Source organism: Macaca thibetana, chromosome 2 (genome assembly GCF_024542745.1).
Source record: "Macaca thibetana thibetana isolate TM-01 chromosome 2, ASM2454274v1, whole genome shotgun sequence".
NCBI classification, from domain to species: domain Eukaryota; kingdom Metazoa; phylum Chordata; class Mammalia; order Primates; family Cercopithecidae; genus Macaca; species Macaca thibetana.
In genome coordinates this window covers 164449093-164476040 of record NC_065579.1, presented here as the reverse complement: position 1 = coordinate 164476040, position 26948 = coordinate 164449093, and positions in this window count along the sequence as shown.

Below are 26948 nucleotides of genomic sequence, written 5' to 3'. Positions count from 1 at the left end.
AAAATATAGTCATAGAGTTATAAAATTTATAATCTGAATTTTCCAAACCAACAACAAAAAGATAGAGGTAATATTCTGTCTGAAAATAATTCAATACATTCTATATAATATGTGGTGGAGTGCCTACCATTTATAAAACACTGTGCCAGACATTAGGTAGGAGTGACGAAGATGAATTAAGTATGAACTTGGAATTCAGTCAAAAATCTTCTACTCTAGTAAATCTAGGAATTTGCATACTAGAAATCATAATAAATTCTGACAAATGATCCACACCCTTGTCTTTTAACATTTATATTCAACATACCTGAATAAATATTAATGAGAATATTTGTAAAAATATGGGAGTTTTGTTTGCAGATCACTTCTAGGAAAAAAGCTCTATGACGGTATCGTTTATCTCTAGACTCCATTTAGGAGATGCCATACAGGCCTTCCTTAGACTAATTTTCTGTAGGGTAGGGGAAAGTGCCATGGGTAAGTTGTCTCAGCACAGGTATTAGTCTTCAATAAATATTTAATAACTAAGAGTCATCTACGTACTTTGCATAATGCCTGTTGTGCCTGAGTTCTGTGTTGAGTTCACTTGGAGGGAAACTAGCAAAATCACATAATTTATGCCATTAAAAAATTGTTAACTGGATTCATCATGAAGAGATGCAATGAGAATTAGCACAAATCAATCTACAACATCATTCAACTTTTGTTTTCCAGGGTGTTTTACACCTAAGCATTATAGCGCGTGGTATAATGACTTGTATTTTTTTAAAAACATCAGTCTGGAAGATAAAGAAGTGGGGAAAAGAAAGTTTCATTAATCATCTTGGGAATTTAAAAATAAAGTTAAAAACCACTTCTAGTTGTCGGATGTTTCCTCTTTTCCTCGCTCTAGTCTGTTCTTGTGTAGATACCCTGTAAATGTTGGTGTTTCCATGTTCCTGTCTTCACCCTTCTCTTCTTATATGACGGTCACTCTGTGGAATTTCATTTATTCTAAATTTACTATAGAATTTTCAAAATAAAAATAAATTGCTGTTTTTTTAGTCTTGAGACCAAAAGGAATGTAGGCTCATGAATACAGAGAAATTAAGTGTATCTCACATGTAAAGTAGAAAATTAAATTCTCCCTGAAATTATATTCTTTGAATTTGATGTTTATCCATCATTTGTTTACTGATGGTTTACAAATCCAGCTCTGCTTCTTACTTGCGTTTTAACCATTTATTAAATTGATTAACTTGATTTCCAAAGGTTACATAAATGTCAGGATGATCAAGATTGAACCTGGCAGGTTCTGGCCTCATCATCCTAACAAAACACCAATCTAACCTGCTTCATTTCCGTAATTCTTTAACTCAGCTAATCACATGGACATGTAAATAGTCATCTAACCTAGACATCTGTAGTAGTCTTCAACTTACTCTTCAATTTTCACAAATTTTACCTTTTAAATATTTCCTGGATACATTACTGCCTGCTACCCTCCTTGTCATTGTTGCTATTTTAAGCTCTCATCTCTTACCTGATTTCCTTACTCCTATCTTACCCTCTTCTAATTCATCCTGTATGATAGCTGCAGTGATATATCTATTTCAGAGGATATAGTTTAAATTTCTTAACAGGGCATATGAAACCCTCCATTATTTAGTCTAACATCTTAAGTATGCTTCCACTTTCTGACTCAAATCTCCAGTAACATTAAACTATTGTAATTCTCCCTGCTCTATACCCTCAGCCACTATTACACAAACACTCAACATTTTATACTAACTCCTTGAGAACTGGGACCATTCCTGTCTCACCAATATTTTTCCAAAGCTGCACAGAATCTGGCAAATGATTGTTCAGGAAATGTTTGAATAGTGAGTGCCTAGGAGCATAAATGGAAGTGACTGAGAATGGAAGAAACAAAATTGTCAGTTATAGAATCCAAACCCTTAAGTCTCTGTTCTATTGTTTACATTCACTAACTTAGTGAGTGTGGCTTCTCTCTTCTCGGAGGGCAATATCCAGTTTTGTAGTTATGACTGATCTTTCTCCAACAACTACTTAGGTGTTGAATCTCTACTCAGATGCTGGATTTTTATCTTCCCTGCCACACCATCACCATTTTCCATCTTGATGCTTTACTATGACTGTTTAGTGTTTATCTTTTGTCCTTCCAGAAATTTAATCAATTCTAAAATCTGATATATATATATTTTTGAGACAGAGTCTTGCTCTGTAGCCCAGGCTGGAGTACAGTGGCACGATCTCGGCTCACTGCACCCTCTGCCTCCCAGGTTAAAGCGATTCTCCTGCCCAAAATCTGATAAACTTTTTGTATTATTTTTTTTCCTGAAATTATTCATTTCTTTTACATTATTCCTGTCTTTAAAGTTCTTTAAGTTTAAATTCCACTTTAAATCCATATAGCCTTGCTCTTAAACATTAATCTACTGTTAGAATTCCTTCCTTCCTTCTACCCTTTAAAAAAATATCTTAGGTTGGGAGCTGTGGCTCACACCTATAATCCCAACACATTGGGAGGCCGAGGTGGGTGAATCACAAGGTTAGGAGTTCAAGACCACCCTGGCCAAGATAATGAAACCCCGTCTCTAATAAAAATACAAAAATTATTCGGGCATGGGGGTGGGCACCTGTAATCCCAGCTACTCGGGAGGCTGAGGCAGAGAACTGCTTGAACCCGGGAGTTGGAGGTTACAGTGAGCTGAGATCCTGCTACTGCACTCCAGCCTGGGTGACAGAGTGAGACTTCGTCTCAAAAAAAAAAAAAAAAAAAAAAAAAAAAAAATCTTAGTTTGATCTGGCTCCAGTCTAGTTTTCTTCCTCTTATTATTATTTTTTTCCTTCTGTCATAAATAAACATTTCTATCTTTCTCTTTTGTTCTTTCTTCAGCTGTGAAGAACTCATACTTCAATTCTACATGCAACTTTAAAAGTTGAGAATACATAATTATTTATTAATAAAGCAATGGAAACAAAGATACTGAGTTCTTGGTTCTCTTTCGGGGTCAGTACCCTTGGTATTCTGATCTACCTCACATTGCTTCATGTTCTGCTGCCTCTGCCTCTGTAATGATACCTTTAATACATCACAATACCTGTTTACTAAGAAAAGATCAATTTGTGTTTCGTTATACTTAATCTGAGGAATCAGGTAGCTGAAGAGTAAATTACAAGAGAATGGTTATCACAAAAGTTGAAAAATCTTAATGAAGTAGTTTTTTGAACACTTGTAGTTCAAAACAACTTCTGATATTTTCCTGTATAGAATTCTAATTGTATTCTTTTCTACATATTGATCAATATTCAATATTAGGAAAAGAAGTTTTGACTTTGCTTTAGTAGACTAATTTATTACAAATCTTTTGGAAATAATTAAATGTCTACCAAGTTAATACAATAGTAATTGGAATTCTAAAATTTTCTCTCCTCATAAGAGAAAAAAATTCACATTCGAAAGTATTTAATCTCTTTGAAGAGCTTTAGTTAAATTCAAGACTAAACCATAGTTTGAAAATAGTTCTGTCAGCCCAGTTATTACCTTTTGCTGATGATTTCTCTGTGGTTACTCTGCCTATGCGAGAAGATTCTAAAGCTAGAAAGACTATTTGTTTTTTAATAGCTAGTTGGCCAGACCACCAATTGATTTAAGATGCTGTGGTTCTGAATACAAGTGCAGAGTATTAGATTAATGGCTTTTGCTTTGACCAGCAAGAACAGGAGAGTTAGGGAATAAAAAGCAGGACCCCTGTTTTCCCCATGGCGGAACTCTTTGTTCCCTGAACCACGGGGAGGATTAGTTTGAATAGTGGTGTGTAAAATGGATTCAGTCCTATAGATCTTATCACCTTTTATCACTCCAGTAAGTGAGGGTTCAATTTAATAAGACATGGTATTAGCTGTATTTGCTTTGTTTAGGACTTTTATATAGATTAGCAACCCTGAACTCTTTCCCTGGTTTTCTTTTTTTTGTTGCGGGAGGACAGAGGATAGTGTGATTAGCACTTTAAAAAAGTAATGGCGGCAGGGGTGGAGGAGATTTGGAAGGTAGAGCTTTGATAAATATCAGGGATTTGGGACTCACAGGAAGAAGACACTGTGTCACAACTTCTTTGTTCTGAAATCTTGTGATCAGGATCTTTCAGGGAAGTCTCAGTGGTTTTTGGTTTCTGTTGAATGGAAAATAAGCAAAAAAGATCTCTCTTTGGTTGCATTCTGCTACTAGATTGTCTATCAGTCAATCTGCAGTCTCACAAACAGACTCACAAACAAAAACTGAATGAACACAAAAGCATTTTTCCTAGTTGGGATTCTGGACCTCTATCCACAATGCCAACAACTACCACCCTCCCTTCTAAACTCACAATCTCTATCTCTGTTTAGTATTTAATTTCCTTTCAACAAACATTTATTGAGTGCCAAGCATTGAACTAGGTGTTGGAAGGGAATACAAGATGAATATAAAACCCGGCCTCTGCCTTGTTTTTACCGCCTGAGAACAGCAATTGTATCTCATAGAATGATTTGTTTGTTTAGTGATCTAGATTAGAAACTAGCCACACAGAATACACCTGGAAGCATAACTAAGTAAAAACAATAAATATAACAAGTTATAGGCCACAGGGTCATGTTACAGCATAAGGGAGATAGCAACTTGAGCAACACCTGGATATTGAAGAATTATAGCGCAAATGCTGTCATGTGGTTCCTCCCACGTGGCTTTAGTTCTTAGTGCCACTCAGAGTTAAAACACACACACACATACACAAACACACACACACATGCAAACTGCTTGTCTCTGTAGCCAGACATACATGCACAAAAGATATCCAATGACTTGATCAGCATTTGCCATTTGAATAATTAATAGTTTCAGAGCATCTTGTCTTTTCAATTTAAACTTAAACTGCAAATATCAAAATTGAAAAAATAGAGCCTGTTTTATTCTTTTGTCTAATAAAATTATGACAAAAATTTGCAAACCTCATCCTTTTCTTCTGAAGAGATTTAAGAAATGCACTATATAGATTTTTTTCTGCTGCTATGTAAATTAGAGAACACACAGATATTTTCATCTTTACTTTAGAGACAAACTGAGATGTTGAACTTTGTAATACTTCAAAAAGCCAGGAAACCACAATTAGAAATTTTAATTTCAGGTCTAGAATCTGCATTGGACAAGATGAGATTCAGGAACACACTACGCCAAAATATGACTGTAGGACACCAGATATGCCCCCTAAAATACCTTTCTTTGGCATATTTTGAGCTGATTATTATGAGAAACTGCAGACACAGGAGTAGCTCTGGAAGCTGCTTTTTTTTTTTTTGGTAATGAAAATTTACAACTATAAAGAAAATCTACGTTAGTAAAGTATCTGCATCAGGAAGAGAGCCATTCCAGCGTCTTTTATTACCCAAGATATTTATTATTTACATAACAGCACAACTTCTAGTCACCATATGTTTCTTCCCCTCACTCTCTCACACCATGTATCACCAGCTCTACCCACTAGAAAACCCAAACCCCTATTCTTTTCTGTAGCTCAGGACACTGTATAAGCTTCAATCATCTGACCCTTCCTTGAGGCTCATGTTTCATGCACTTCCTTGCATATGTGTGTAATTAAAATGCTTTTTCTCCTGTTAATCTGCCTTATGTTATTTTAATTTGTAGCGCAGCCAAAGAACATGGAAGGTTAGAGGGAAGCCATTTTTCCTTCCTCTATAGAGGCAAAAAGAAATTGCTCAGAAAATACATTTTTGTTAATGTTCTTTGGTCTTCATTAGCTTTTTACCCAGATTTTAACACGTACAAGAAATCACAAAAGCAAAGTGACTCTACTGGGCAAGGGGGGCAGAGTGAACTCCCCACCTTCCTCCCACCATTTGTTTGAGCAGAGCTGGTTGGATAGGAAAATAACTGGGGAGTAAGAGGAAATATTTTAAATTATAAACTGGTACATATTGTTCTTTTTACAGGTTGAACCAAAGAGAAGTTGTTCTGAGGAAACAACTTTTCAGAGGCAGAATGATGGTCACTGTTGATAAAGAGAGTCAAGCTCTATAAACTATTTGAAGAAATTTATTCTGAGCCAAATGTGGGTGAGCATGGCCCATGACACAGCCCTCAGGAAATCCTGAGAACATGTGCCCAAGGTGGTCAGGGTGCATCTTGGTTTCATACATTTTAGAGAGATAAGGCTTCAATCAAATACATTTAAGAAATACATTTGTTTCGTTCAGAAAGGTGGCACAACTCGAAGTGGTTGGCAGGGGCTTCCTTCCAACTTATAGGTAGATCTAAAAATTTCCTGGTTGACAATTGGTGGAGTTTATCTAAAGACCTGAGATCAGTAGAAAGTAGTGTCTGGGTTATGATAAGAGGTTGTGGAGACCAAAGTTCTTATTTGCAGAGGAAACTTTCCAGTAGTAGGCTTCAGAGAGATTAGGTTGTAAAATGTTTCTTATCAGACTTAAAGGTATCTGTTGATGTTAATGCTAGAGAGGTATAGTGAGGCATGTCTGACCGTCACTTCCCATTATGGCCTGAAACAATCTCAGGTTAAATTTTAAAATGACCCTGGCCAAGCAGAAAGTTCAATCAGATGGTTAGGGGGCTTTCGAATTTTATTTTTGGTTTACACCACTATCTTAGATTTCTTCCCAAATTCATTACTATAGGAAGATGACATAAAATGGTCATCTATGGCTACCTAGCACAGCTTTAGTCATCCTCTGATGATTCAGAGTCCAGATATCTTCAATTTAGTATATTAATGGGCTTTAATAGGACACAATTTTAAAAATAGCTATACTTCCATATGCTGAAACAATTTTATAAATTTTATGAATTGTTTAGGCTTTTTCTCTTCATGCTTCCAAACAGTTTGAAAATAGCTAAGAAATTCACTGTGACAATTTAAGCAGCTTGCTGCTGATGCAGTGTCTAACATGTTTTGACAGACAGGGGAGGTTTCCAACACATAAACTGCTATTGTGTTTCAGTACAACTCAAACTTCAACCACCTGGATTAGAAACAAATGTGGGATATTTTCTTGGCAACAGCTACTGCTTTTGGCTTTACTAAGGAGAATCTTGCAGGTATCACTATTAAATGAAGAAAGGAGGGGAATACATTTCAAAAAACACTCTTAGCGATTCTTAGGCCTGAGAATGGCTTCAAATAAATGTCCAGTCTTTCCTCCCTGTTTCCAAGTAGAATTACACTTACTTCAGGCAGACATTAGCATGTCATGGAATCAGGCATTTCCCCAGTAGAGTCTCATCTCTTGGGTTATATATTATCTTTAAAGATAACCTTTTAAAATATAAATAGGCTTGACATGAAGTAAGGTTTAATGGAAAGAGAATAAGATATAGAATCAGAGGGACTTTCTTTCATGTCCCAATTTCGTGTCTGACTCTGTGTACAAGTTGGAATACTTAATCACTCTGAACCTCACCTTCCTCATTTGCAAAATGGGGATAATAGCAACTTTATAAATAATTGGGAGAACTAAATGACATACCCTATGGAAACTTTCTAGCATAGCGTTTAGCACTAGATATGATTTTTTATTTAATCCTCATATCAGCGTTATGAGAAAAATGTAATCTCTGTTTCATAGAAGAATCTAAAGTTCAGAGTGGTAATGCGATTTCTCCAAGTACCTATGTTAAGTAAAAAGAATAGCCTGGATAGTCAAATAACATTTAATCAAAGCAAATAAACTTTGGAAACATCACATGCTTTTCCGACATTTCAAATCCATCTTTCAGTCACTTCTGGGGTAGATATGGTGTTCATTTTTTCACAGTTCTCACACCAGTTATGAAGTGAGTAAATAAAAATAGAACCTATATTGCCTCTTTTACAAATAGTTCTTTATCATTTTTGAACACAGAAATAAATGGGAAGTATTAATTGAATTTCAAACTTTAATACTTTTTATGATTATGTATTAAATGTCTGTCTTTTCTGCTGGACTGAAATTTCAGAAAAGCTGGGGAACACATATTTATACACTTATTTCCCAGTGTCTGGCTCATAGCAATTATCTATAAATAATTAAGACTGTAATTAAATAATATTTTCATGGTGAGTGAAAATCTATTTTTAAAGCATATTCTTGTTTCTATGTCTGGAATTTTTCCTTATAATATACATTTCACTTATTTCATTAATAACATCAATTCATATTGATAAATATTTAGAGAATATAGATGAGTCAAAATCCAAAATAATGACATTCAAATTGTTATAGTTTGCTATTTTTAAAAAAATTGAAAATCAATTTTAGTTGGACTTCAGAAAGTGTTTTCCTGGAGACTTGTTGGCCTAACCTCTGGGTTCTTATTACAGGAGATAAAGTGCAATAATAGCCTCATTTTCTTCTAAGTTTCAGCCAGATGTCTTACGGAAAGTTTGCAAAAACCTCTTCACACATTTTTAAGTTTTATTATTGTTTTGGTAAGATTTCTTTCATGTGGTATATTGGTCCGTTTTTATGCTGCTGATAAAGACATACCTGAGACTGGGAAGCAAAAGAGGTTTAACTGGACATATAGTTCTGCATGACTGGGGAGGCCTCAAAATGATGGTGGGAGGTGAAAGGCACTTCTTACATGGTGGTGGCAAGAGAAAAATTAGAGAAGATGCAAAAGGAAAAACCTCTGATAAAACCATCAGATCTCATGAGACTTATTTACCACCATGAGAACAATATGGGGGAAACTGTCCCCATGATTCAAATTATCTCCCACCGGGTCCCTCCCACATCACGTTGGAATTATGGGAGTACAAGTCATGATAAAATTTGGGTGGAGACACAGAGACAAACAATATCATGGGGTAACAAATCTTACCAAACCAAATTCCCCTCAGGAATCTTATAATTAATTTTTGATTCTTCCTGTTGAGTTTCTCACACTGAAACAGGAACATTTCAATATTATTATATATCATAACATTTCTATTCTCTTCAGATTACTTTTCAGTCATCTCTGGAGTATGTGAAGTTTGTAAGTTTCTTAAGCTAAAAACTTTAAGTCCCTTCCACCTATGAATCTGTAAAATCAAAAGCAAGTTAGTTACTTCCTAGATACAATAGGAGAAGAGGCATTGGGTAAATACACCCATTCTAACTGGGAGAAATTGGCCAAAACAAAGGGACTACAGGCCCCATGCAAGTCTGAAGTCCAGTGAGGCTGTAACTATATCTTGAAGATCTAAAATGATCTCCTTTGTCTCCATGTCTCACATCCAGGTCATGCTGTTTCAAGAAGTGGTCTCCCACAGCCATGGGAAGCTCTGCCCCTGTGGCTTTTCAGGGTACAGTCCCCATGCTGGCTGATTTCCCAGGCTGACATTGAGTGTCTGCAGCTTTTCCAGGCTCATGGTGCCAGCTGTTGGTGGATCTACTATTCTGGCGTTTGGAGGACTGTGGCTGTCTTTTCACAGCACCACTAGGCAATGCCCCAGTAATGACTTTGTGTGGGGGCTCCACCCCACATTTCCCTTCTGCACTGCACTAGCAGAGGTTCTCCATGAAATCTTCACCCCTGCAGCAAACTTCTGCCTGGACATCCAGGTGTTTCCTTACATTCTCAGAAGTCCAGGCAGAGGTTCCCAAACCTCAATTCTTGACTTCTGTGCACCTGCACAGAACACAGAACCACAAGAACCACAAGACACACAGAACCACAAGGCTCAACACCATGTGGAAACTGCCTAGGCTTGGAGCTTGCACCTTCTGAAGCCATGGCCCAAACTGTACCTTGGCCCCTTTTATCCATGGCTGGAGCAACTGGGAAACAGGACACCAAGTCCCTAGGCTGGACAAAGCACAGGGACCCTGGGCTTGGCCCACAAAACCATTTTTTCCTCCTGGGCCTGTCTCCATGCCTGTGATGGGAGGTCTGCTTCTAAGGTCTCTGATATGTCCTGGAGACATTTTCCCTGTTGTCTTGGTGATTAGGATTTGGCTTCTCCTCACTTATTCAAATTTCTGCAGCCAACTTGAATTTCTCCTCAGGAAAGGGATTTTCTTCTCTGTTGCATCCTCAGGCTGCAAGTTTTTGGAATTTTTAGGCTTTGCTTCCCTTTTCAACATATGTTCCCATTCCAAACCATATCTTTGTGAATACATAAAACCGAATGCTTTTAACGACATGCAGGTCATATCTTGAATGCTTTGCTGCTTAGAAATTTTTTCCACCAAGTACCCTAAATCATCTCTCTGAAGTTCAAAGTTCCTCAGATCTTTAGGGCAGGGGTAAAATGTCACCAGTGTCTTTGCTAAAACATAGCAAGAGTCACCTTTATTCCAGTTCCCAACAAGTTTCTCATTTCCATCTGAGATCATCTCAGCCTGAACTTCATTGTCCACACTACTATCAGTGCTGTGGTCAAAGCCATTCAACAAGTCTCTAGGAAGTACCAAACTTTCCTACATCTTTCTGTCTTCTTTTGAGCCCTCCAAACTGTTCCCACCTCTGCCAATTACTCAGTTCTAAAGTTGCATCCACACTTTTGGGTATCTTTATAGCAGCACCCCAATACCGAGTTCCAGTTTACTCTATTTGTCTGATCTCACACTGCTAATAAAGCATGGTCAGTTTTACAATATTGAGCCTACCAATCTATGTACATGGGATGTGTTTCCATTTGTTTGCGTTATCTATGATTTCTTTCAGCAATGTTTTGTAGTTTTTCTTGTAGAGGTCTTTTGACTCCTTGCTTAAGTATATTCCTAAGTACTTTTTTTTGTCCTAATAAAGACATACCCAAGACTGGGTAATTTATTAAGGAAAGAGGATTAATTGACTCAGTTCAGCATGGCTGGGGAGGACTCAGGAAACTTACAATTATGGTGGAAAGGAAAGCAAACATGTCCTTCTTTACATAGTAGCAGCAGGGAGAAGTGCAGAGCAAAAGGGGAAAAAGACCCTTATAAAATCATCAGATATTGTGGAAACTTACTATCATGAGAACAGCATGAGGGTTACAGTCCCCATGATTAAATTATCCCCCATTGTGTCTCTCCCATAACACATGGGGATTATGGAAACTACAGTTCAAGATGAGATTTGGGTGGGAACACAGCCAAACCATATCAATCTGCAAACACTGACAGTTTGACTTCCTTTTTACCAAGTTGGATGCTCTTGATTTATTTCTCTTGTCTGATTGCTCTGGCTAGACTTCCAGTACTATGTTGAATAGAAGTGAAAATGGGCATCCTTGTCTTGTTCCATTTCTCAGGGATAATGCTTTCAATTTTTCCACATTCAGTACAATGTTGGCTGTGGTTTTGTCACAGATGGCTTTTATTACCTTATATCCCTTCCTTTTTTTATATTTTTCCATCAGTTATTGGGGTACAGGTGGTGTTTGGTTACATGAATACGTTCTTTAGTGGTGATTTGTGAGATTATGGTGCATCCATCACCTGAGCAGTATACAGTGCATCACATTTATAGTGTTCTATCTCTTGTCCCCCTCCCACTCTTCCTTCCAAGTTCCCAGAGTCCATTGCATCATTCCTATGACTTTGCATCCTCATAGTTTAGCTGCCACACATCAGTGAGAACATACGATGTCTGGTTTTCCATTCCTGAGATACTTCACTTAAAATAATAGTCTCCAATCTTATCCAGGTCACTGCAAATGCTGTTGATTCATTCCTTTTTATGGCTGCATAGTATTCCATTGTACATATATACAACAGTTTCTTTATCTAGTTGTTTATGGATGGGGATTTGGCTTGGTTCTACAATTTTAAATGCGAATTGTGCTGATATAAGCATGCATGTGGAAGCTTTTCAAAAACTGACTTCTTTTCCTCTGGCTAGATACCCTGTAGTGGGGTTGCTGGATCCAATGGTTGTTCTACTTTTAGTTCCTTAGGGAATCTCCACACTGTTTTCCACAGTGGCTGTACTAGTTTACATTATCAGAAACAGTGGAGGAGTGTCCCCTGTTCACTGCATCCATACCAGCATCTACTTTTTTTTTTTTGATTTTTTGATTATGACCATTCTTGCAGGAGTGAGGTGATGTTGCATTGTGGTTTTGATTTGCATTTCCCTAATAATTAGTGATGTTGAGCATTTTTATGGGTGTTTGTTGGCGATTTGTATATCTTGTTTTGAGAATTGTCTATTTATGTCCTTAGCCCACTTTTTGATGGGATTGTTTCTTACTGATTTGTTTGAGTTCATTGTAGATTCTGGATATTAGTCCTTTGTCAGATGTATAGGTTGTGAAGATTTTTTCCCACTCTGTGGGTTGTCTGTTTATTCTGCTGACTGTTCTCTTTGCTATGCAAAAGCTCTTTAGTTTAATTAGGTTCCAGCTATTTATCTTTGTTTTTATTGCATTTGCTTTTTGGTTCTCGGTCATGAAATCCTTGCCTAAGCCAATGTCTTAGAAGGCGTTTTCCAATGTTATCTTCTACAATTTTTATAGTTTCAGGTTCTAGGTTTAAGTCCTTAATTCATCTTGAGTAGATTTTTGTATAAGGTGAGAGATGAGGATCCAGTTTTATTCTCCTACATGTGGCTAGGCTATTATCCCAGTACCATTTGTTGAATAGGGTGTCCTTTTCCCTCTTTATGTTTTTGTTTGCTTTGTCAAAGATCAGTTGGCTGTAAGTATTTGGGTTTATTTCTGGGTTCTCTATTCTGTTCCATTGGTCTATGTGGCTATTTTTGTACCAGTATCATGCTGTTTTGGTGACTATGGCCTTATAGTATAGTTTGAAATCAGGTAGTGTGATGCCCCCAGATTTGTTATTTTGACTTAGTCTTGCTTTGCCTGTGCGTGCTCTTTTTTGGTTCCGTATGAATTTAGAATTGTTTTTTCTAATTCTGTGAATAATGGTGATGGTATTTTGATGGGGATTGCATTGAATTTATAGATCGCTTTTGTCAGCATGGTCATTTTTACAGTATTGATCCTACCCGTCTATGTACATGGGATATTTCCATTTGTTCATATTATCTATGATTTCTTTCAGCAGTGTTTTGTAGTTTTTCTTGTAAAGGTCTTTCGATTCCTTGATTAGGTATATTCCTAAGTTTTGTTTTGTTTTTGTTTTTTTGCAGCTATTGTAGAAAGGGTTGAGTTCTTGATTTGATCCTCTGGTATGTCACTGTTGGTGTATAGAAGAGTTATTGATTTGCATATATTAATCTTGTATCTGGAAACTTTACTGAATTATTTAATCAGTTCTAGGAACTTTCTGGAGGAGTCCTTAGAATTTTCAAGGTAAACAATCATATTGTCAGCAAACAGGGACAGTTTGACTTCCTCTTTGCTGATTTGCATACCCTTTATTTCTTTCTCTTGTCTGATTGCTCTGGCTAGGACTTCCAGTACTATGTTGAAGAGGAGTGCTGAGAGTGAACATCTTGTCTTGTTTCAGTTATCATAGGGAATGATTTCAACTGTTCCCCCTTCGGTATTATGTTGGCTGTGTGTTTTTATCATAGATGGCTCTTATTATATTGAGGTATGTCCCTTGTATGCCAGTTTTGCTGAGAGTTTTAATCATAAAGAGATGCTGGATTTTGTCGAATGCTTTTTCTTCATCTATTGAGATATTCACGTGATTTTTGTTTTTAATTCTGTTTGTGTGGTGTATCACAGTTATTGACTTGAGTATGTTAAACCATCCCTGCATCCCTGATATGAAGCCCACTTGATCATGGTAGATTATCTTTTTGATATGTTGTTGGATTCAGTTAGCTAGCATTTTGTTAAGGATTTTAGCATCTATGTTCATCAGGGATATCAGTCTGTAGTTTTCTTTTTTGGTTATGTCCTTTTCTGGTTTTGTTACTAGAGTGATGCTGGCCCCATAGAATGAATTAGGAATGGTTCCCTCTTTCTTTATCTTGTGGAATAGTGTCAAAGGATTGGTACCAATTCTTCTTTGAAGGTTTTATAGAATTCTGCTATGAATCTGTCTGGTCCATGCCTCTTTTTCTTTGTAATTTTTAAATTACCATTTCAATCTCGCTGCTAGTTATTGGCCTGTTCACGTATCTAATTCTTCCTGATTTAAGCTAGGAGAGTTGTATTTTTCCAGGAATTTATTCATCTCTTCTAGGTTTTCTAGTTTATTTGCATGAAGGTGTTCACAGTAGCCTTGAATGATCTTCTGTATTTCAGTAGTGTCAGTTGTAATAGCTCCCATTTCATTTCTTAATGAGGTTATTTGGATTTTCTCCTTGCTTTTCTTGGTTAATCTTGCTAATTGTCTATCAGTTTTATTTATCTTTTCAAAAAAAACCAGCTTTTCATTTTATTTGTCTTTTGTATTTTGTTTGTTTGTTTCAATTTCATTTAGTTCTGCTCTGATCTTGATTATTTCCTTTCTTCTGCTGGATTTGACTTTGGTTTGTTCTTGTTTCTCTGGTTCCTTGAGATATGACCTTAAAATGTCTGTTGTTTTCTTTCAGTCTTTTTGATATAGGTGTTTAGGGCTATGAACTTTCCTCTTAGCACCACCTTGGCTGTATCCCAGAGATTTTGATAGATTGTATTATTATTGGCGTTCAGTTAGAAGAATTTTTTAATTACCATCTTGATTTTGTTTTTTACCCAATGCTCATTCAGGAGCAGGTTATTTAATTTCCATGTATTTGCATGGTTTTGAAGGTTTCTTTTGGAATTGATTTCCAGTTTTATTCCACCGTGGTCTGACAGAGTGCTTGATATAATTTCAATTTTCTTAAATTTATTGAGGCTCGTTTTATGGCCTACCATATAGCCTATCTTGGAGAAAGTTCCATGCATTGTTGAATAGAATGTGTATTCTGTGGTTGTTGGATGGAATGTTCTGTGTATATCTGTTAAGTCCATTTGTTCCAAGGTATAGTTTAAATCCATTGTTTCTTTGTTGACTTACTGTCTTGATGACCTGTCTAGTGCTGTCAGTTGAGTAGTGCAATCCCCCACAATTACTGTGTTGCTGTCTATCTCATGTCTTAGGTCTATTAATAATTGTTTTATAAATTTGGGAGCCCCAGTGATAGGTGCATACATGTTTAGGATTGTGATTTTTGGCCGGGCGTGGTGGCTCAAGCCTGTAATCCCAGCACTTTGGGAGGCCGAGGCGGGCGGATCACAAGGTCAGGAGATCGAGACCACAGTGAAACCCCGTCTCTACTAAAAATACAAAAAATTAGCCGGGCGTGGTGGTGGGCGCCTGTAGTCCCAGCTACTCAGGAGGCTGAGGCAGGAGAATGGCGTGAACCCAGGAGGCGGAGCTTGCAGTGAGCCGAGATCGCGCCACTGCACTCCAGCCTGGGCAACAGCGTGAGACTCCGTCTCCAAAAAAAAAAAAAAAAAAAGGATTGTGATTTTTTTTTTTTGTCTTTTTAAACTGCTATTACTTTAAAGTTTGTTTTGTCTGATATAAGAATAGCTATCACTGTTCGCTTTTGGGGTCCATTTACAGTAAATGCCTTTTTCCACCCCTTTAGTTTTATGTGAGTCATTTATGTGAGTTTCTTTGAAAAATCTGCTGTTAATCTGATAGGTTTTCCTTTATAGGTTACCTAGTGCTTTTGTCTCACAGCTCCTAAGATTTTCTCCTTCGTCTTAACTTTAGATAACCTGATGACAATGTGCCTATGTGATAATCTTTTTGCAATGAATTTCCCAGGTGTTCTTGTGCTTCTTGTATTTGGATGTCTAGGTGTCTATCAAGGCCAGGGAAGTTTTCGTCTAATATTCCCCCAAATATGTTTTCCAAACTTTTAGATTCCTCTCCTTCCTCAGGAACACCGATTATTCTTACGTTTGGTAGTTTAACATAATCCCAGACTTCTTGGATGCTTTGTTCATATTGTCTTATTTTTTTGTCTGTCTTTGTTGGATTGGGTTAATTTGAAGTCCTTGTCTTTGAGCTCTGAATTTCTTTCTTCTACATGTTCAATTCTATTGCTGAGACTTGCCAGAGAATTTTCCATTTCCATAAGTATGTCCAATGTTTCCTAAAGTTTTGATTTTTTTTTATGCTATCTATTTCCTTGAATGTTTATCCCTTCACTTCTTGTATTGTTTTTTCGATTTCCTTGCATTGGGCTTTGCTTTTCTCTAGTGCCTCCCCGATTAGCTTAATAACTAACCTCTTGAATTATTTTTCAGGTAAATCAGGGATTTCTTCTTGGTTTGGATCCATTGCTAGTGAGCTAGTGTGATTTTTTGGGGGGAGTGTTAAAAATCCTTGTTTTGTCATATTACCAGAGTTGGTTTTCTGGTTCCTTCTCTTTTGGGTAGGCTCTGTCAGAGGGAGGTCTAGGGTTCAAGGCTGTTATTCAGATCCTTTTGTCCCATGGGGTGCTCTCTTGATGTAGTACTCTCCCACTTTTCCTATGAATATGGCTTCCTGAGGAAGGAACAATCAGCTGTAGTGATTGTTATCTCTCTTCTAGGTCTAGCCACCCTGCATGTCTTCCAGGCCCTGGGTTGGTACTGAGGTTTGTCTGTACAGAGTCCTGTGATGTGAACCATCTATGGGTCTCTCAGCTGTGGATACTAGCACCTGTTCCAGTGGAGGTGGAAGTGGGGGTGAAATGGACTCTGAAAGTTCTTAGCTTTGGTGGTTTAATGTTTCATTTACGTGCTGGTTGGTTGCCTTCCAGGAAGTGGCACTTTTCAGAGAGCATCAGCTGTAGTAGCATGGAGAGGAAGGGGATTTGGGCAGGGCCCTAGAACTCCTAAGATTATAAGCCTTTGGCTTCCACAACCAGGATGGGTAGGGAAGCACCATCAGATAGGGGCAGGGCTAGATTCTCCTTGGGCGGATCTTGGCTGTGGGTGCTTTGGATAATGGAGGTGAGGTTCCCAGGTCAATGGAGTTATGTACCTAGGAAGATTATGGCTGCCTCTGCTGAGTCATGCAGGTTGTTACGGATGTGAGGGAAAGCCAGCAGTCACAGGCCTCACCTAGCTCCCACACAATCCGAAGTGCTGTACCCTTCCCACTGTGTCCCCCCCGAACAGCCCCTGGACTGTTTCCAGGCAGAGAACCATATGAGCTTGAAAATCTGCCCCAGGCTACCTGCCTCCAAGCTGTGAAAGAAAAGGGCTTGGTTCCTCCGGCTTCTGTGGAGTCTGCATACTGGATTCATACCCTTCCCCGAGTTCTGGCCAGGAGGCTTCTCTCCCCATTGAAATTGTTACAAAGTTCAGCTAGAGATTTGCTTCTCCCTGTGTAGTTTTACCCCCTGCTCCTCTCCCATTGCATCCCTGTGGTGTCAGGCAGGAATGGCCTGCTAGGGGACCCAGTGAGCTCCCAGGGCTTTTGTGCTGCTTCCTCTACCGCTGTATTTTGCTCAGCTCTCCAAATTGATTCAGCTCCAGGTAGTGTCAGAAACTTCTCTCACGAACAAACCTTCAGCTTCTTGAATGGGAGTGTGTGTTAGGGAGAGGACAGTCTCCCTTTCCCACTTCTGCAGTTGGGGCACTCACAGTTTTGTTGGGGCACTCACAGTTTTGTGGTTCCTGCAGGAGTAGTCTGCTTTCTTCAGAGGGTCTGTGGGTCCTCTGGGGATTGCTGGTTTGTTCTTACAGTAGGTCTGGAGCTGTAATTCACATTCTGAGCCACCACCCACTGCTCTGTCTGGAGCTGCCAAGGTATGTCCTTTCTTTCTTTTTTCTTTCTTTATCTTTTTTTTATTATACTTTAAGTCCTAGGGTACATGTGCATAACGTGCAGGTTTGTTACACATGTATACTTGTGCCATGTTAGTGTGCTGCACCCATCAACTCGTCAGCACCCATCAACTCGTCATTTACATCAGGTATAACTCCCAGTGCAATCCCTCCCCCCTCCCCCCTCCCCATGATAGGCCCTGGTGTGTGATGTTCCCCTTCCCGAGTCCAAGTGATCTCATTGTTCAGTTCCCACCTATGAGTGAGAACACACAGTGTTTGGTTTTCTGTTCTTGCGATAGTTTGCTGAGAATGATGGTTTCCAGCTGCATCCATGTCCCTACAAAGGACACAAACTCATCCTTTTTTATGGCTGCATAGTATTCCATGGTGTATATGTGCCACATTTTCTTAATTCAGTCTGTCACTGACAGACATTTGGGTTGATTCCAAGTCTTTGCTATTGTGAATAGTGGCGCAATGAACATACGTGTGCATATGTCTTTATAGCAGCATGATTTATAATCCTTTAGGTATATACCCAGTATTGGGATGGCTGGGTCATATGATACTTCTAGTTCTAGATCCTTGAGGAATCGCCATACTGTTTTCCGTAATGGTTGAACTAGTTTACAATCCCACCAACAGTGTAAAAGTGTTCCTATTTCTCCACATCCTCTCCAGCACCTGTTGTTTCCTGACTTTTTAATGATTGCCAAGTCTCAGGATACAAAATTAATGTGCAAAAATCACAAGCATTCTTATACACCAGTAACAGACAAACAGAGAGCCAAATCATAAATGAACTTCCATTCACAATTGCTTCAAAGAGAATAAAATACCTAGGAATCCAACTTACAAGGGATGTAAAGGACCTCTTCAAGGAGAACTACAAACCACTGCTCAGTGAAATAAAAGGACACAAACAAATGGAAGAACATACCATGCTCATGGAGAGTAAGAATCAATATCGTGAAAATGGCCATACTGCCCAAGGTAATTTATAGATTCAATGCCATCCCCATCAAGCTACCAATGAGTTTTTTCACAGAATTGGAAAAAACTGCTTTAAAGTTCATATGGAACCAAAAAAGAGTCCGCATTGCCAAGACAATCCTAAGTCAAAAGAACAAAGCTGGAGGCATCACACTACCTGACTTCAAACTATACTACAAGGCTACAGTAACCAAAACAGCATGGTACTGGTACCAAAACAGAGATATAGACCAATGGACCCTTAATCATTTTTTATTGCATCTATTTGATTCTTCTCTCTTTTATTCTTTATTAGTCTTGCTAGCGGTCTATCAATTGTGTTGATCTTTTCAAAAAGCCAGCTCCTGGATTCATTGATGTTTTGGAGGTTTTTTGTGTCTCTATCTCCTTCAGTTCTGCTCTGATCTTAGTTATTTCTTGCCTTCTGCTAGCTTTTGAATGTGTTTGCTCTCGCTTCTCTAGTTCTTTTAATTGTGATGTTAGGGTGTCAATTTTAGATCTTTCCTGCTTTGTCTTGTGGGCATTTAGTGCTATAAATTTCCCTCTACACACTGCTTTAAATGTGTCCCAGAGATTCTGGTATGTTGTATCTTTGTTCTCATTGGTTTCAAAGAACATCTTTATTTCTGCCTTCATTTCGTTATGTACCCAGTAGTCATTCAGGAGCAGTTTGTTCAGTTTCTATGTAGTTGAGCAGTTTTGATTGAGTTTCTTAGTCCTGAGTTGTAGTTTAATTGCACTGTGGTCTGAGAAACAGTTTGTTATAATTTCTGTTCTTGTACATTTGCTAAGGAGTGCTTTACTTCCAACTATGTGGTCAATTTTGGAATAAGTGTGATGTGGTGCTGAGAAGTATGTATATTCTGTTGCTTTGGGGTGGAGAGTTCTGTAGATGTCTGTTACATCCACGTGGTGCAGAGTTGAGTTCAATTCCTGGATATCCTTGTTAACTTTCTGTCTCGTTGATGTGTCTAATGTTGACAGTGGGGCATTTAAGTCTCCCATTATTATTGTATCTGAATCTAAGTCTCTTTGTAAGTCTCTAAGGACTTGCTTTATGAATCTGGGTGCTCCTGTATTGGGTACATATATATTTAGGATAGTTAGCTCTTCCTGTTGAATTGATCCCTTGACCATTATGTAATGGCCTTCTTTGTCTCTTTTGATCTTTGATGGTTTGAAGTCTGTTTTATCAGAGACTAGGATTGCAACCCCTGCTTTTTTTTGTTTTCCATTTGCTTGGTAGATCTTCCTCCATCCCTTTATTTTGAGCCTATGTGTGTCTCTGCATGTGAGATGGGTCTCCTGAATACAGCAAACTGATGGGTCTTGACTCTTTATCCAATTTGCCAGTCTGTGTCTTTTAATTGGACCATTTAGTCCATTTATATTTAAGGTTAATATTGTTATGTGTGAACCTGATCCTGTCATTATGATATTAGCTGGTTATTTTGCTTGCTAGTTGATGCAGTTTCTTCCTAGCATCGATGGTCTTTACATTTTGGTGTGTTTTTGCAATGGCTGGTACCGGTTGTTCCATTCCATGTTTAGTGTTTCCTTCAGGATCTCTTGTAGGGCAGGCCTGGTGGTGACAAAATCTCTAAGCATTTGCTTGTCTGTAAAGGGTTTTATTATTCCTTCACTTATGAAACTTAGTTTGGCTGGATATGAAATTCTGGGTTGAAAATTCTTTTCTTTAAGAATGTTGAATATTGGCCCCCACTCTCTTCTGGCTTGTAGAGTTTCTGCCGAGACATCTGCTGTTAGTCTGATGGGCTTCCCTTTGTGGTAACCTGACCTTTCTCTCTGGCTGCCCTTAACAGTTTTTCCTTCATTTCAACTTTGGTGAATCTGACAATTATGTGTCTTGAGTTGCTCTTCTCGAGGAGTGTCTTTGTGGCGTTCTCTGTATTTCTTGAATTTGAATGTTGGCCTGCCTTACTAGGTTGGGGAAGTTCTCCTGGATGATATCCTGCAGAGTGTTTTCCAACTTGGTTCCATTTTTCCCGTCACTTTCAGGCACACCAATCAGACGTAGATTTGGTCTTTTCACATAATCCCATACTTCTTGCAGGCTTTGTTCATTTTTTTTTACTCTTTTTTCTCTACTCTTCTCTTCTCGCTTCATTTCATTCATTTGATCTTCAATCACTGATACTCTTTCTTCCAGTTGATCGAGTCGGTTACTGAAGCTTGTGCATTTGTCACGTAGTTATCATGTTATGGTTTTCATCTCTATCAGTTCTTTTAAGGTCTCCTCTGCATGGATTATTCTAGTTTTCCATTCTTCCATTCTTTTTTCAAGGTTTTTAGTTTCTTTGCGCTGGGTACATAGTTCCTCCTTTAGCTCTGAGAAGTTTGATCGACTGAAGCCTTCTTCTCTCAGCTCATCAAAGTCATTCTCCGTCCAGCTTTGTTCCATTGCTGGCGATGAGCTGTGTTCCTTTGGAAGGGGAGATGCGCTCTGATTTTTTGAATTTCCAGCTTTTCTGCACTGCTTTTTCCCCATCTTTGTGGTTTTATCTGCCTTTGGTCTTTGATGATGGTGATGTACTGATGTGGTTTTGGCGTGGGTGTCCTTTCTGTTTGTTAGTTTTCATTCTAACAGTCAGGTCCCTCAGCTGTAGGTCTGTTGGAGATTGCTTGAGGTCCACTCCAGACCCTGTTTGCCTGGGTATCAGCAGCAGAAGCTGCAGAAGATAGAATATTTCTGAACAGTGAGTGTTGCTGTCTGATTCTTGCTCTGGAAGCTTCGTCTCAGGGGTGTACCCCGCTGTGTGAGGTGTGAGGTGTCGGTCTGCACCTAGTGGGGGATATCTCCCAGTTAGGCTACTCAGGGGTCAGGGACCCACTTGAGCAGGCAGTCTGTTCGTTCTCAGGTCTCAATCTCCATGCTGGGAGATCCACTGCTCTCTTCAAAGCTGTCAGACAGGGTCATTTACCTCTGCGGAGGTTTCTGCTGTTTTTTTTGTTGAGCTTTGCCCTGTCCCCAGAGATGGAATCTACAGAGACAGGCAGGCCCCCTTGAGCTGCGGTGGGCTCCATTGAGTTTGAGCTTCCAGGTGGCTTTGTTTACCTACTTAAGCCTCAGCAATGGCGGGCGCCCCTCCCCCAGCCTTACTGCTGCCTTGCAGTTAGATCTCAGACTGCTGTGCTAGCAATGAGGGAGGCTCCGTGGGCGTGGGACTCTCGTGGCCAGGTGTGGGATACAGTCTCCTGGTGTGCCGTTTGCTAAGACCCTTGGTAAAGCGCAGTATTAGGGTGGGAGTTACCCGATTTTCCAGGTGTTGTGTGTCTCAATTTCCCTTGGCTAGGAAAAGGAATTCCCTTCCCCCTTGCACTTCCCAGTTAGGTAATGCCTTGCCCTGTTTCAGCTCTCTCTGGTTGGGCTGCACCCGTGGACCAGCATCGACTGTCTGACACTCCCCAGTGAGATGAACCCGGTACCTCAGTTGAAAATGCAGAAATCAGTCGTTTTCTGTGTTGCTCATGCTGGGAGCTGAAGGCTGAAGCTGTTCCTATTCAGCCATCTTGGGCGCCCCAGTGGTGTAAGTTTTTTAAAAAACACGTTCTGTGAACTAATACTCTGAGAATTTTTTTAAATGGATTTGGATCTGTGACTTTTGAAAATGTGCCTTCCTTTCATCAGTTTTGTTCGTCAATGCTTTGTAGGTTACCTGTTCTTACTTGTTCACTGGAACTAGTAAAAAAAAAATCGTGTTGCTTTGATTAGAAAGAAATGAACTTCATATCCCTAATTTCTAGAATATTGTGAGTGTATGATAATTATTTATTGAATTAATACCAAAAATTAAACCAGCCCATCTTTATTTATTAGATCCATTTATGTTTAACCTCTAAAATATCTAAGTAATGCTTGAGTATTATCATTTACCTCTAAACCTCACTCTTCAATATTAATATAGATGAAGGGTATTGATATTGATTATTTATCCATGTAATTTCGAGTTGAAAATGCTTCCCCTGTTTTTTAGGTAGAAGAAAATTTAGACATTTTTCAGGAAAGATTATCTCTGATTTTCTTTGAAAAACTGCAAAGAAGAGTTTCATATCTGTCTTTGTCTCTTTTTCCAGTAGGTGATGTGTGAGGTACTGGGCTCATTAAAGGATTTAAAGGACGACAATACATACTCTCTGTCTTTAAAAAGTTTGTGAGACCTTTGGAGATATAAACTATAGAGCTCAAAAGCTTTCAGTGAGTTAATTGAATAGCATGCACAAACTCTACAGATAAAGGGAATAGGAGTGGAAAGATATTTCATAAAGAATTGGAGACTTGAGCATTGAAGGGAGGTTGGCAAAGAATGTAATGTAATAAAGAATAAGAAAAAAGAGAGTGAATGAGCAAAGCAGAAGACACAAGAATAGACCGCACATTCAGCATTCTCCAAGCCATTATAAACCTGTTTTCTGTTTAAAATGAGCATTGTTTTCTTTTCATTACATAAAATTTGTTAGCAGTGAGTGTATTTTAATTTGATAGTGTTCCTGGAGGATGATGTGAATATATTGGTACTATAAACATTAGGAAAGAAAGAATTGATAATGTACAAAAGAACCATAAACTAGAATGCAGGCACATTACAGATGCTCAGTAAAATTTTCAAGGTTTTCCTTCTTATCCTTTGGATCAGGCTGTGTTTAGTACAATTTTTGCCCCTATAACTTTTCACTGGAAATCCACTTTAAACTATGCCAAAAAAAAAAAAATTAAAAGTAATTCTGATGAGGTGGAGCTATAGATTGGCTTCTCTAGAAAGCAGATGCTGACATGAAGGTAAGTCTGGAAAAATAAGTTTATTATGACATGCTTTTATGATCATTACCTGTGGAAGAGATGGAATAGAGGCAGAATTTGCTGAGGGAAGTTCAATCCCAATGCAGTCTCAGTGAAGGTTTTAGCAAACGTCACAGGTTGCTCTGAAGTAGAGGTCAGATTACTTAGCCCATGTTGTGGCTAGAATGAGAGCTACCCTAGGAAGGAAAGAGAACCTTAGTTGAGGCAGATTCCTTCAGTCAAAGGGAATTTTTTGAGAGGTCTGAGAAGTGACAGCTATTAGCACTCTTCCAGTTTCTGGAGGAATTAGTCTTTCAATACTGTGTCAGTCTCCAAGGGCTTCTGTCACTTCACTGGAATAAAGGAGCTACGGGGCCTGTCGCAGCCTGCTCGAGCTGCCATAACAAAATAGCATTTTATTTTGGCATAACAAAATGCCAGAACAAAAGACTAGGTGACTTAAAAAACACATTTATTTTCTCACAGTTCTGGAGGCTAGAAGTCCAAGATCAGGGTTTCAACTGATTTGATTTAGGTTAAGGACTCTCTTCCTGGTTTGCATATGGCTGCCTTCTTGCTATGTCCTTATGTGATCTTTCCTTGGTCTGTGCAAGGAGAGGGAGAGAGAGAGCAAGCTCTCTGATGTCTCGTCTTGTAAGGACACTAACATTATTGTATTATAGTTACTGACATGCCTTATAAACAGTCTTAAGTACTTCTTACTTTTAATTCATAATTTAAAATAAACTTATTTCTAAATAAGGTCAATATTAGAAAGTTTTTTGGTTGTGCGATGTAGAACATAAAATTTTCTTGAGTTGTAGTTAGAAATGATAATAATTTGGACTGTTTTTCAGAGACAGGTTACAAAATAGTTGAATTAATAGTTGTGGACAAAAGCATTTTTTGTGATTACAAATGTTTGGATTAAATGAAAATGTTTACAAGAATATACATCATAATATGCCTCCATAATATCTGACCTTTTGATAACATTCAAACATGCGCCCTGCTCAACTATTAATGGACCGAGGGGAATGAGGTACTTAAAGGAAAATAGCTCTCTTTTTTCCTTTTGAGTGTTTATGTGACAGTGCAGTGTAGAAATACAGTAATTCCTTTGATATTTGGATATAAAATAATTTGAAAATCTTACCCCCTGAAGTGTAAGTGAAGAAGTGAAGAAATCTTTTATAGATTTTGTCAGTTGAGGGGGAGGTGGGAGTTTCAGATAGTGGATAGAGAGCTGAGATAGAGAAGTAAACATTTTAACACTGTAAAAGTCTCAATATTTATTGAGACTTTCATGTCCTATTTGCCTTTACTTCCTGTTTTGTGTTTAGTAGTTTACTGATAATAATGAAGGACAAAGTTTTGAGACTCTTCCCTAAACCTGACTCTGCCGGCAAATTGTTCATAAAATCCACAGAACACTATCTCCCAGGCATAGTACTGAGGATCTAATAAAATTTTAATCTCCTGTTTCTGAAATATTTCAGCTGGAGGGTAGAGAACAATTCTGTTACTCTCCTCTGTGACAGATTTATGTGTTCTTTAGAGGATGATGAGCAGTACAATTTCTTTCCTTTTCTTCATTTCTTTATATGCCAACTTTTAAATATTCACAGTTGAAAAATGTCACTTGTCACATTCAGGCATGACTATTATCTTCCTATTGAGCATGGAACATATCTAGTCATCTCTCCTAAGTGGATTCTGACCTGAAGAATAAGCAGTCACTTTTAGGTCATCTTTGGTGAAGTTCATATGAACTAGTTGTTCAGTCCTACTGAAGGTGTTTCAAATACATTATCAATTGTAAATACTCATCTTTATTTGTGTTGCAAATGAAAGCTTGGAAAACCATGTTATTCTGTGATATCTATATATCAGCATATCTGTATCTGTATTTATTTATTCAAGTAATTCGTCAGTCATGGAGTAGCACATTACATGATTGAGGGCTAACGTTTGTAAAACAGCTACAAGACAAAGAAATTATTTGGAGTCAGAATAATAAGGATGATTTATAGAAGAGATAGATTAAGAGTAAGTCCTTGAAGGATAGAAATATTTATCCTGAGAATGAGGGCACAAACCAAGTGTGGGAACAGAACTAATTAGACTACATTTCAGAAACCATGGGAAATTTGGCTTAACTCTAAATTGCCTTGAGGCAGTGAGTCAAAAACAGGGCCTGTCTGTATCTAGCTCACCCTTTCACTTCTCACATCCAGCTTAGGGCCTGTGGTAAAATAGATTCTCAAGAGATATTATATGAATGAATGTAAATCGAGTGAGTGAACAACAGAGGTATAGCTGTGTGGGTTGTGCTTATTTTCTGACCATCCTTAGATACATATTTGACTTTGTAAGGGAGGCTTGTAAGTCATTTCATCCAACTGACCACTTGCCCTTTTCTGCCTGACAGCCAGACAGATATACTCGTGGCTTGGTGTTCAATCCACCTTTCATCTACAATCTTACAGCCTCAAGCAGATAATGCCATTTTGCCATAATGGGAATCATGTACAAACTAGTGTTTTCTTTGATTGAACTTTTGAGTGTGAGAGGTTACCGATATTCAGGGCTTAGGGCAAAATCCAAAAAGAAGCTGAAAAGACATGGGAAAAAAAATAAGTCCCACAAAACAAGACATTTTCTATTGGTCTATGCTTCACATGTATTCTTACAGCAAATACGTGCTCAGGAGTTAAACTGTCATTTCATCAGGAAAGAGTTTTATTAGTTAAGAAAGCACCCAGGCTGGTCAATAGAAATACACTGTGAGTCGACTGGTAGTTTGACCCATGTCTAAATTTCACACTCAAGGCAGCTATGGAAGGGAGCTTGAGAGTCTCTGATTCAGGTGGAACAGTCAGAGAACATTACACCTGCCTTAATTTTTGTAAAAGTTTTGCAACCTTCCAGAGGAATATTACATTAATAGGTGCTTAACCATTTCTCCACTTATATTTTTATAGGTCTCCTCCAATTCTCTTCCTAGAGTGTTGTGAGATGAATGGTTGGGAAAGAGAAATATGATCACATTGCTCTTATTTAAAACCATTTAACACATCCCTGTGGGTTTCAGCATAACATCTGAAGTCATTAGAATAGAGTACGAAACTCATCACATACTCCACATTCTCCTTTCCTGCCTTGCCTTTAATGAGTTTGTGAGTACCTACTATGTGCCTGGAACTGGGCTCCTTGCCAGGTTAAAAAGGAATACAGACCTACTGGATTATTTTCCCACATATATATTTATATATATAAAAAATTTATATATATATATTTTTATATATATATATTTTAGACAGAGTCTCGATTTGTTGCCCAGGCTGGAGAGGAGTAGTTGATCTCAGCTCATTGCAACCTCTGCCTCGCCTCCCGGGTTCAAGCAATTCTCATGCCTCAGTCTCCCAAGTAGTTGGAATTACAGGCATGAGGCACCACGCCCAGCTAGTTTTTGT